Consider the following 9,723-nt stretch of genomic DNA (forward strand, 5'->3'; position numbering starts at 1 on the left):
CTCTCGCTCGCTCGGGCTCGGTCTCTCTCGCTCGCTCGGGCTCGGTCTCTCTCGCTCGCTCGGGCTCTGTCTCTCTCGCTCGCTCGTTCTCTGTCTCTCTCGCTCGGGCTCTGTCTCTCTCGCTCGCTCGCTCGGGCTCTGTCTCTCACGCTCGCTCGGGCTCGGTCTCTCTCCCTCGCTCGGGTTTGGTCTCTCTCGCTCGCTCGGGCTCTGTCTCTCTCGCTCGCTCGGGCTCTGTCTCTCTCGCTCGCTCGAGCTCTGTCTCTCTCGCTCGCTCGGGCTCGGTCTCTCTCGCTCGCTCGGGCTCGGTCTCTCTCGCTCGCTCGGGCTCGGTCTCTCTCGCTCGCTCGGGCTCTGTCTCTCTTGCTCGCTCGGGCTCTGTCTCTCTCGCTCGCTCGGGCTCTGTCTCTCTCGCTCGCTCGGGCTCTGTCTCTCTCGCTCGCTCGAGCTCTGTCTCTCTCGCTCGCTCGGTCTCTGTCTCTCTCGCTCGCTCGGGCTCTGTCTCTCTCGCTCGCTCGGGCTCTGTCTCTCTCGCTCGCTCGGGCTGTCTCTCTCGCTCGCTCGGGCTCTGTCTCTCTCGCTCGCTCGGGCTCTGTCTCCCTCGCTTGGGCTCTGTCACTCTCGCTCGCTCGGGCTCTGTCTCTCCCGCTCGCTCGGGCTCTGTCTCTCTCGCTCGCTCGGGCTCTGTCTCTCTCGCTCGCTCGGGCTCTGTCTCTCTCGCTCGCTCGGTCTCCCTCGCTCGCTCGGGCTCTGTCACTCTCGCTCGCTCGGGCTCTGTCTCTCTCGCTCGCTCGGTCTCTCTCTCTCGCTCGGGCTCTGTCTCTCTCGCTCGCTCGGGCTCTGTCTCTCTCGCTCGCTCGGGCTCTGTCTCTCTCGCTCGCTCGGGCTCTGTCTCCCTCGCTCGGGCTCTGTCACTCTCGCTCGCTCGGGCTCTGTCTCTCCCGCTCGCTCGGGCTCTGTCTCTCTTGCTCGCTCGGGCTCTGTCTCTCTCGCTCGGTCTCCCTCGCTCGCTCGGTCTCCCTCGCTCGGTCTCTCCCGCCCGGCCTCTGTCTCCGTCTCTCTCGCCCGGCCTCTGTCTCCGTCTCTCTCGCCCGGCCTCTGTCTCCGTCTCTCACGCCCGGCCTCTGTCTCCGTCTCTCCCGCCCGGCCTCTGTCTCCGTCTCTCCCGCCCGGCCTCTGTCTCCGTCTCTCCCGCCCGGCCTCTGTCTCCGTCTCTCCCGCCCGGCCTCTGTCTCCGTCTCTCCCGCCCGGCCTCTGTCTCCGTCTCTCCCGCCCGGCCTCTGGCTCCGTCTCTCTCGCCCGGCCTCTGGCTCCGTCTCTCTCGCCCGGCCTCTGTCTCCGTCTCTCTCGCCCGGCCTCTGTCTCCGTCTCTCTCGCCCGGCCTCTGTCTCCGTCTCTCTCGCCCGGCCTCTGTCTCCGTCTCTCTCGCCCGGCCTCCGTCTCTCACGCCCGGCCTCTGTCTCCGTCTCTCTCGCCCCGGGCCCTCTGTCTCCGTCTCTCACGCCCGGCCTCTGTCTCCGCCTCTCTCTCTCGCTCGCTCGTTCTCCGTCTCTCTCTCTCGCTCGTTCTCCGCCTCTCTCTCTCGCTCGGTCTCCTTCCGTCTCTCTCGCGCAGTCTCCCCCTCGCTCGCTCCCCCACACTCCCCCACGCTGGCTCCCTCTCGCTCGCTTCCCCACGCTCGCCCCTCGCTCGCCACCCCCCCTCACTCCCCCTCGCTCGCTCCGCCTCGCTCGCTCCCCCACGCTCCCCCTTGCTCGCTCGCCCCTCGCTCGCCACCCCCCTCGCTCGCTCGCCCCTCGCTCCCCCCGATGCTCCCCCCCCACGCTCCCCCCCACGCTCGCTCCCCCTTGCTCGCTCCCCCACGCTCGCTCCCCCCCCCACGCTCCCCCCCCCTCGCTCGCTCCCCCCACGCTCCCCCTTGCTCGCTCGCCCCCTCGCTCGCCACCCCCCCTCGCTCGCTCCCCCCGACGCTCCCCCCCCCACGGTCGCTCCCCCTCGCTCGCTCCCCCACGCTCCCCCCCCACGCTCGCTTCCCCTTGCTCGCTCCCCCACGCTCGCTCCCCCCCCGACGCTCCCCCCCACGCTCGCTCCCCCTTGCTCGCTCCCCCCGACGCTCCCCCCCCCATGCTCCCCCCCACGCTCGCTCCCCCTTGCTCGCTCCCACACGCTCGCTCCCCCCGACGCTCCCCCCACGCTCGCTCCCCCTTGCTCGCCTCCCCCACGCTCGCTGCCGACGCTCCCCCCCACGCTCCCCCCGACGCTCGCTCCCCCACGCTCGCTCCCCCCCGACTGCTCGCTCCCACACGCTCGCTCCCCCCCCCGACGCTCCCCCCCCACGCTCGCTCCCCCTTGCTCGCTCCCCCACGCTCGCTCCCGACGCTCCCCCCCACGCTCCCCACGACGCTCGCTCCCCCCCACGCTCGCTCCCCCTTGCTCGCTCCCCCTTGCTCGCTCCCCCGACGCTCCCCCCCCATGCTCCCCCCCACGCTCGCTCCCCCTTGCTCGCTCCCACACGCTCGCTCCCCCCCGACGCTCCCCCCCCACGCTCGCTCCCCCTTGCTCGCTCCCCCACGCTCGCTCCCGACGCCTCCCCCCCCACGCTCCCCCCGACGCTCGCTCCCCCACGCTCGCTCCCCCCCACGCTCGCTCCCCCACGCTCGCTCCCCCCGATGCTCGCTCCCACACGCTCGCTCCCCCCCGACGCTCCCCCCCACGCTCGCTCCCCCCTTGCTCGCTCCCCCACGCTCCCCCCGACGCTCGCTCCCCCACGCTCGCTCCCCCCCACGCTCGCTCCCCCACGCTCGCTCCCCCCGATGCTCGCTCCCCCACGCTCGCTCGCCCCTCGCTCGCCACCCCCTCGCTCGCCTCGCCCCTCGCTCCCCCACGCTCGCTCCCCCCCGATGCTCCCCCCCCTCGCTCGCTCCCCCTTGCTCGCTCCCCCACGCTCGCTCCCCCCCCCACGCTCCCCCCCTCGCTCGCTCCCCCACGCTCCCCCTTGCTCGCTCGCCCCTCGCTCGCCACCCCCCTCGCTCGCTCCCCCCGACGCTCCCCCCCACGGTCGCTCCCCCCTCGCTCGCACCCCCACGCTCCCCCCCCACGCTCGCTTCCCCTTGCTCGCTCCCCCACGCTCGCTCCCCCCGACGCTCCCCCCCACGCTCGCTCCCCTTGCTCGCTCCCCCCGACGCTCCCCCCCATGCTCCCCCCCACGCTCGCTCCCCCTTGCTCGCTCCCACACGCTCGCTCCCCCCGACGCTCCCCCCACGCTCGCTCCCCCTTGCTCGCTCCCCCACGCTCGCTCCCGACGCTCCCCCCACGCTCCCACCCGACGCTCGCTCCCCCACGCTCGCTCCCCCCCCACGCTCGCTCCCCCCGATGCTCGCTCCCACACGCTCGCTCCCCCCGACGCTCCCCCCCCACGCTCGCTCCCCCTTGCTCGCTCCCCCACGCTCGCTCCCGACGCTCCCCCCCACGCTCCCCACGACGCTCGCTCCCCCACGCTCGCTCCCCCCCCACGCTCGCTCCCCCCGACGCTCGCTCCCCCTTGCTCGCTCCCCCCGACGCTCCCCCCCCATGCTCCCCCCCACGCTCGCATCCCCCTTGCTCGCTCCCACACGCTCGCTCCCCCCGACGCTCCCCCCCACGCTCGCTCCCCCCGATGCTCGCTCCCACACGCTCGCTCCCCCCGACGCTCCCCCCCACGCTCGCTCCCCCTTGCTCGCTCCCCCACGCTCGCTCCCGACGCTCCCCCCCCACGCTCCCCCCGACGCTCGCTCCCCCACGCTCGCTCCCCCCCACGCTCGCTCCCCCACGCTCGCTCCCCCGATGCTCGCTCCCCCCGACGCTCGCTCCCCCCACGCTCGCTCCCCCACGCTCGCTCCCCCCCCACGCTCGCTCCCCCGACGCTCGCTCCCCCACGCTCGCTCCCCCCCACGCTCGCTCCCCCCGACGCTCGCTCCCCCACGCTCGCTCCCCCCCACGCTCGCTCGCTCCCCCCCACGCTCGCTCCCCCACGCTCGCTCCCCCCGACGCTCGCTCCCCCACGCTCGCTCCCCCCCACGCTCGCTCGCTCCCCCACGCTCGCTCGCCCCACGCTCGCTCCCCCGTGCTCCCCCTTGCTCGCTCCCCCACGCTCCCCTCCCCCACGCTCCCCCTTGCTCGCTCCCCCCCCACGCTCGCTCCCCTTGCTCGCTCCCCCACGCTCCCCTCCCCCACGCTCCCCCTTGCTCGCTCCCCCACGCTCCCCTCCCCCACGCTCCCCCTTGCTCGCTCCCCCCCACGCTCCCCTCCCCCACGCTCCCCTCCCCATGCTCCCCCTTGCTCGCTCCCCCACGCTCCCCTCCCCCATGCTCCCCCTTGCTCGCTCCCCCTCGCTCTCTCCCCCTCGCTCTCTCCCCCTCGCTCTCTCCCCCTCGCTCTCTCGCCCAATCTCCCCCACGCTCGCTCCCCCACGCTCGCTCCCCCGCGCTACCCTCCCCCATGCTCCCCCTTGCTCGCTCCCCCACGCTCGCTCCCCCACGCTCGCTCCCCCCGCGCTCGCTCCCCCACGCTCCCCCTTGCTCGCTCCCCCTCGCTCTCTCCCCCTCGCTCGCTCGCCCAAGCTCCCCCTCGCTCGCTCCCCCACGCTCCCCCCCCACGCTCCCCCTCGCTCTCTCCCCCACGCTCCCCCTCGCTCTCTCCCCCACGCTCCCCCTCGCTCTCTCCCCCACGCTCCCCCTCGCTCTCTCCCCCACGCTCCCCCTCGCTCTCTCCCCCACGCTCCCCCTCGCTCTCTCCCCCATGCTCCCCCTCGCTCTCTCCCCCTCGCTCGCTCCCCCTCGCTCCCCCCCCGCTCTCTCCCCCATGCTCCCCCTCGCTCTCTCCCCCACGCTCGCTCCCCCTCGCTCCCCCCGCTCACTCCCCCTCGCTCTCTCCCCCACGCTCCCCCTCGCTCTCCCCCACGCTCCCCCTCGCTCGCTCCTCCCCCACGCTCGCTCCCCATGCTCGCTCCCCCTTGCTCGCTCCCCCATGATCCCCCTTGCTCGCTCCCCCACGCTCCCCCTCGCTCGCTCCCCCTCGCTCTCTCCCCCTCGCTCGCTCAAGCTCCCCCTCGCTCGCTCCCCCTCGCTCCCCCCTCACGCTCCCCCTCGCTCCCCCCCACGCTCCCCCTCGCTCTCTCCCCCACGCTGCCCCTCGCTCTCTCCCCCACGCTCCCCCTCGCTCTCTCCCCCACGCTGCCCCTCGCTCCCCCTCGCTCTCTCCCCAACGCTGCCCCTCGCTCTCTCCCCCATGCTCCCCCACGCTCGCTCTCTCCCCCACGCTCCCCCTCGCTCTCTCCCCCACGCTCGCTCCCCCTCACTCCCCCATGCTCGCTCCCCCACGCTCCCTCGCTCCCCCCACGCTCCCTCGCTCCCCCCACGCTCCCTCGCTCCCCCCATCTCTCTTGGTCTCTCTCTCTAACTCACTCACTCTCACTCTGTCTCTGTCTCTCTCTTTGTCTCTCTCTCTCACTCACTCACTCTCACTGTCTCTGTCTCTCTTCCCTCTCTCTGTCACTCTTTCTCCCGCTCACTCTCTGTCTCTCTCCCCTCACTCTCACTCTCTTTCTCGGTCTCTCACTCTCTCTCCCCTCACTCTCACGGTCAGTCTCTCGCTCTCCTCCCTCTTGCTCTCCTCCTCCCTCTCGCTCTCCTCCTCCCTCTCGCTCTCCTCCTCCTCTGTCCCTCTCTCTCTGTCTCTCTCTCTCTCTCGGCTGCACGTTCTCTGTCGCTCGCTTTCTCCTGCTCTCTGTCGCTCTCTCTTTCTCCCGCTCTTTCGTTCTCTTTCTCCCTCTCTCTGTCGCTCTCTTTCTCCGTCTCTCACTGTCACTCCCCGTCTCGCCTGCTCCCCATCTCGCTCCCTCTCTCTCTGGCTCTCTCTCTCTCGCGCTCTCTCTCGCGCTCTCTCTCTCTCGCGCTCTCTCTCTCGCGCTCTCTCTCTTGCGCTCTCTCTCTCTCGCGCTCTCTCTCTCGCGCTCTCTCTCTCTCTCGCTGCTCTCTCTCGCGTCTCTCTCTCGCTCTCTCTCTCGCTTCTCTCTCTCTCTCGCTTCTCTCTCTCTCTCTCGCTTCTCTCTCTCGCTCTCTCTCTCTCGCTTCTCTCTCTCTCGCTTCTCTCGCGCTCTCTCTCGCTCTCTCTCTCTTGCTTCTCTCGCTCTCTCGCTCTCGCTCTCTTCTCGCTCTCTCTCGCTCTCTTCTCGCTCTCTCTCGCTTCTCTCACTCTTGCTTCTCTCGCTCTCGCACTCGCTCTCTCTCACTCTCGCACTCGCTCTCTCTCTCGCGCTCGCTCTCTCTCTCTCTCTCTCGCGCTCTCTCTCTTGCGTGCTCGCTCTCTCTCTCTCTCTCTCTCGCTCTCTCTCTCTCGCCCCTCTCTCTCGTCTCTCTCGTCTCTCTCGCCTCTCGTCTCTCTCTCTCTCGTCTCTCTCGCCTCTCTCGCTCTCTCTCTCTTGCTCTCTCTCTCTCTCGCTCTCTCTCTCTCGCTCTCGTCTCTCTCGCGCTCTCTCTCTCGCGCTCTCGTCTCTCTCTCTCTCGCGCTCTCGTCTCTCTCTCTCGCTCTCGTCTCTCTCGCGCTCTCTCTCTCGCGCGCTCTCTCTCTCGCGCTCTCTCTCGCGCTCGCTTCTCTCGCTTCTCTCGCTCCCTCTCTCTCTCGCTTCTCTCGCTCGCTCTCTCTCTCTCGCTTCTCTCGCTCGCTCTCTCTCTCTCGCTTCTCTCGTGCTCTCTCGCTTCTCTCTCTCGCTTCTCTCTCTCGCGCTCTCTCGCTTCTCTCTCTCTCTCTCGCTTCTCTCTCTCTCGCTCTCGCGCTCTCTCTCTCTCTCTCGCTTCTCTCGCTCTCTCTCTCACTCGCTTCTCTCGCTCTCGCTCTCTCTCGCTTCTCTCTCTCTCGCGCTCTCTCTCGCTCTCGCGCTCTCTCTCTCGCTCCCTCTCTCACTCGCTTCTCTCGCTCTCTCTCGCTTCTCTCACTCTCGCTCGCTCTCTGTCTCTCTCTCTCTGTCTCTCACTCTCTCTCTGTCACTCTCACTCTCTCTCTCTCACTCTCTCTCTCCCTCTGTCTCTCACTCTCTCTGTCTCTGTCTCTCTCTGTCTCTCACTCTCTCTCTCTCTCTGTCTCACTCTCTCTCTCTCTCTCTCTCTCTCTGTCTCTCTCTCTGTCTCTCACTCTCTCTCTGTCTCTCTCTCTCTGTCTCTCTCTCTCTGTCTCACTCTCTGTCCCTCTCTCTGTCTCTCTCTCTCTCACTCTCTCTCTCTCTCTCTCACTCTCTCTCTCTCTCTGTCTCTCTCTCTCTCTATTTTCTCACTCACTCTTTCTTTCTCTCTATTTTCTCACTCACTCTTTCTTTCTCTCTATTTTCTCTTTCTCTCTGTTTTCTCACTCGCGAGCTCAGGCTTCCACCGCTCCAGGCCCCGTTCTAACTCCGCGCATGCGCCGCCCCGCCCCGCTGCCGCCGATAGACCGCTTTCCCCGCCGCACGGCAGTCTGGGTAAGACCGGCCGCCATTGTCCCCGTCACAGAGCCACGCCCCCATCCTCAGTTTACTGATATGCTGGTCATTTTCTGGGTGCTTGGTCACGATGTGGGTACATAAGAAATAGGAACAGGAGTAGGCCGTTATGTCTTAAATACTTTGTTTCTGTCTTCAGGCAGGAAGACACAAAAAACCTCCCAGAAATACGACAAAACCAAGGGTGTGACGAGAATGAGGAACTTAAAGAAATTATTATTAATAAAAAAACAGTACTAGCAAAATTAATGGGACTAAATAAAAGTCGATAAATCTCAAGGACTGGATGACCTACATCCTAGGGTTTTGAAAGAGGTGGCCATTGGGATAGTGGATGCATTGGTTGTCATCTTCCAAATTTCTATAGGTTCTGGAACGGTTCCTGCAGATTGGAGGTAGCAAATGTAACCCCGCTGTTTAAGAAAGGAGGTAGAGAGAAAACGGGGAACGACAGACCTGTTAGCCTCACATCAGTAGTTGGGAAAATGCTGGAATCTATTATAAAGGATGCAATAACTGGACACTTAGAAACTAATAGTAAGATTGGGCAGAGTCAACATGGATTTATGAAAGGGAAATCCTGCTTGACAAACCTATTGGAGTTCTTTGAGGATGTAACTAGTGGAGTAGACATAGAAAACATAGAAACATAGAGATAGGAACAGGAGTAGGCCATTCGGCCCTTCGAGCCTGCTCCGCCATTCAATGAGATCATGGCTGATCTTCGTCTGAGATCATAGCTGATCTTACCAGTTCAGTACCCCGTCCCCGCCTTTTCTCCGTAACCCTTAATCCCCTTAGCCTTCAGAAATATATCCAATTCTCTCTTGAAAATATTTATTGAATTAGCCTTCACAGCCCTCTGTGGCAGGGAATTCCACAGGCTCACCACTCTTTGAGTGAAGAAATTCTTCCTCATCTCTGTTTTAAATGATTTGCCCGCTATTTTTAGACTGTGGCCCCTGGTTCTGTGCTCCCCGGCCATTGGAAACATTCTCTCTGAATTCAGCCTGTCCAGGCCTGCCATAATTTTATATGTTTCGATGAGATCCCCTCTCAATCTTCTAAACTCCAGTGAGTACAAGCCCAAACTATTTAATCTCTCTTCGTAGGTCATTCCCGCCATTCCAGGTATCAGCCTGGTGAATCGCCGTTGCACTCTTTCCATGGCAAGAACATCCTTCCGCAGATGGGGCGACCAAAACTGTACACAATACTCCAGATGCGGTCTCACCAGCACCTTGTACAGCTGTAGTAAGGTATCCCTATTCCTATACTCGAACCCCCTTGATATGAAGGCCAACATACCATTTGCCTTCTTAATCGCCTGTTGCACCTGCATGCTCTCCTTCAGTGACTGGTACACAAGAACACCCAGGTCCCTCTGCACTTCCCCATCTCCCAATCTATTGCCATTTAGATAATAATCTACCCTCCTGTTTTTACCCCCAAAGTGGATAACCTCGCATTTATCCACATTATAGTGCATCTGCCACGTATCCGCCCATTCCCCCAACCTGTCCAAATCGCACTGTAGCCTCCTGACATCCTCATCAGAGCCCACCCCTCCTCCTAGTTTAGTGTCGTCAGCGAATTTGGAAATATTGCATCCAATTCCCTGATCCAGATCATTTATATATATTGTGAACAGCTGGGGTCCCAGGACAGATCCTTGCGGCACCCCGCTGGTCACTGCCTGCCACTCCGAAAACGAGCCGTTTATTCCAACTCTCTGTTTTCTATCCGCCAGCCAGTTCTCTATCCACGTTAATACTTTGCCCCCAATCCCATGAGCCTTAATTTTGCATGATAATCTTTTGTGTGGAACCTTATCGAAGGCTTTCTGGAAGTCAAGGTACACCACATCCACTGGCTCTCCCCCATCTATTTTACCAGTTACTTCCTCAAAAAATTCCAGCAGATTAGTCAAACACGATTTACCCTTTGTAAATCCATGTTGACTCTGTCCGATCCTTTCCCCATTTGTCAAGTGCTCCGCTATTTTATCCTTAATAATGGACTCTAGCATTTTGCCCACAACCGATGTAAGGCTTACTGGTCTATAATTCCCTGCTTTCTCTCTACCCCCCTTTTTAAATATTGGGGTAACATTAGCTACCCTCCAATCCACGGGTACTGTTCCCGAGTCAATGGAGTTCCGGAAGATGATCCTTAGAGCATCTGCTATCTCCAGGGCCACCTCCTTAAGTACC

The 9,723-nt window shown here is 64.1% G+C and overlaps 1 protein-coding gene across 2 annotated transcripts in view; it reads right to left on the reverse strand.

The window, feature by feature from the left end:
- LOC147086871 (uncharacterized) overlaps nucleotides 1-7,444 on the reverse strand; it is a 64,966-nt gene extending 57,522 nt beyond the window's left edge. The window contains exon 1 of one of the 2 annotated variants that reach the window (XM_085979074.1): nucleotides 7,340-7,444. The gene's annotated coding sequence lies outside the window, so the exon portion shown is untranslated. The remainder of the gene's footprint in view (nucleotides 1-7,339) is intronic. The other variant, XM_085979075.1, reaches the window with a different exon arrangement.
- Between the last annotated feature and the right edge of the window lie 2,279 nt (nucleotides 7,445-9,723).

This window comes from Somniosus microcephalus, unplaced genomic scaffold, assembly GCF_052327205.1.
Source record: "Somniosus microcephalus isolate GS21.2 unplaced genomic scaffold, FLI_Smic_1.0 unresolved_chr7, whole genome shotgun sequence".
NCBI classification, from domain to species: domain Eukaryota; kingdom Metazoa; phylum Chordata; class Chondrichthyes; order Squaliformes; family Somniosidae; genus Somniosus; species Somniosus microcephalus.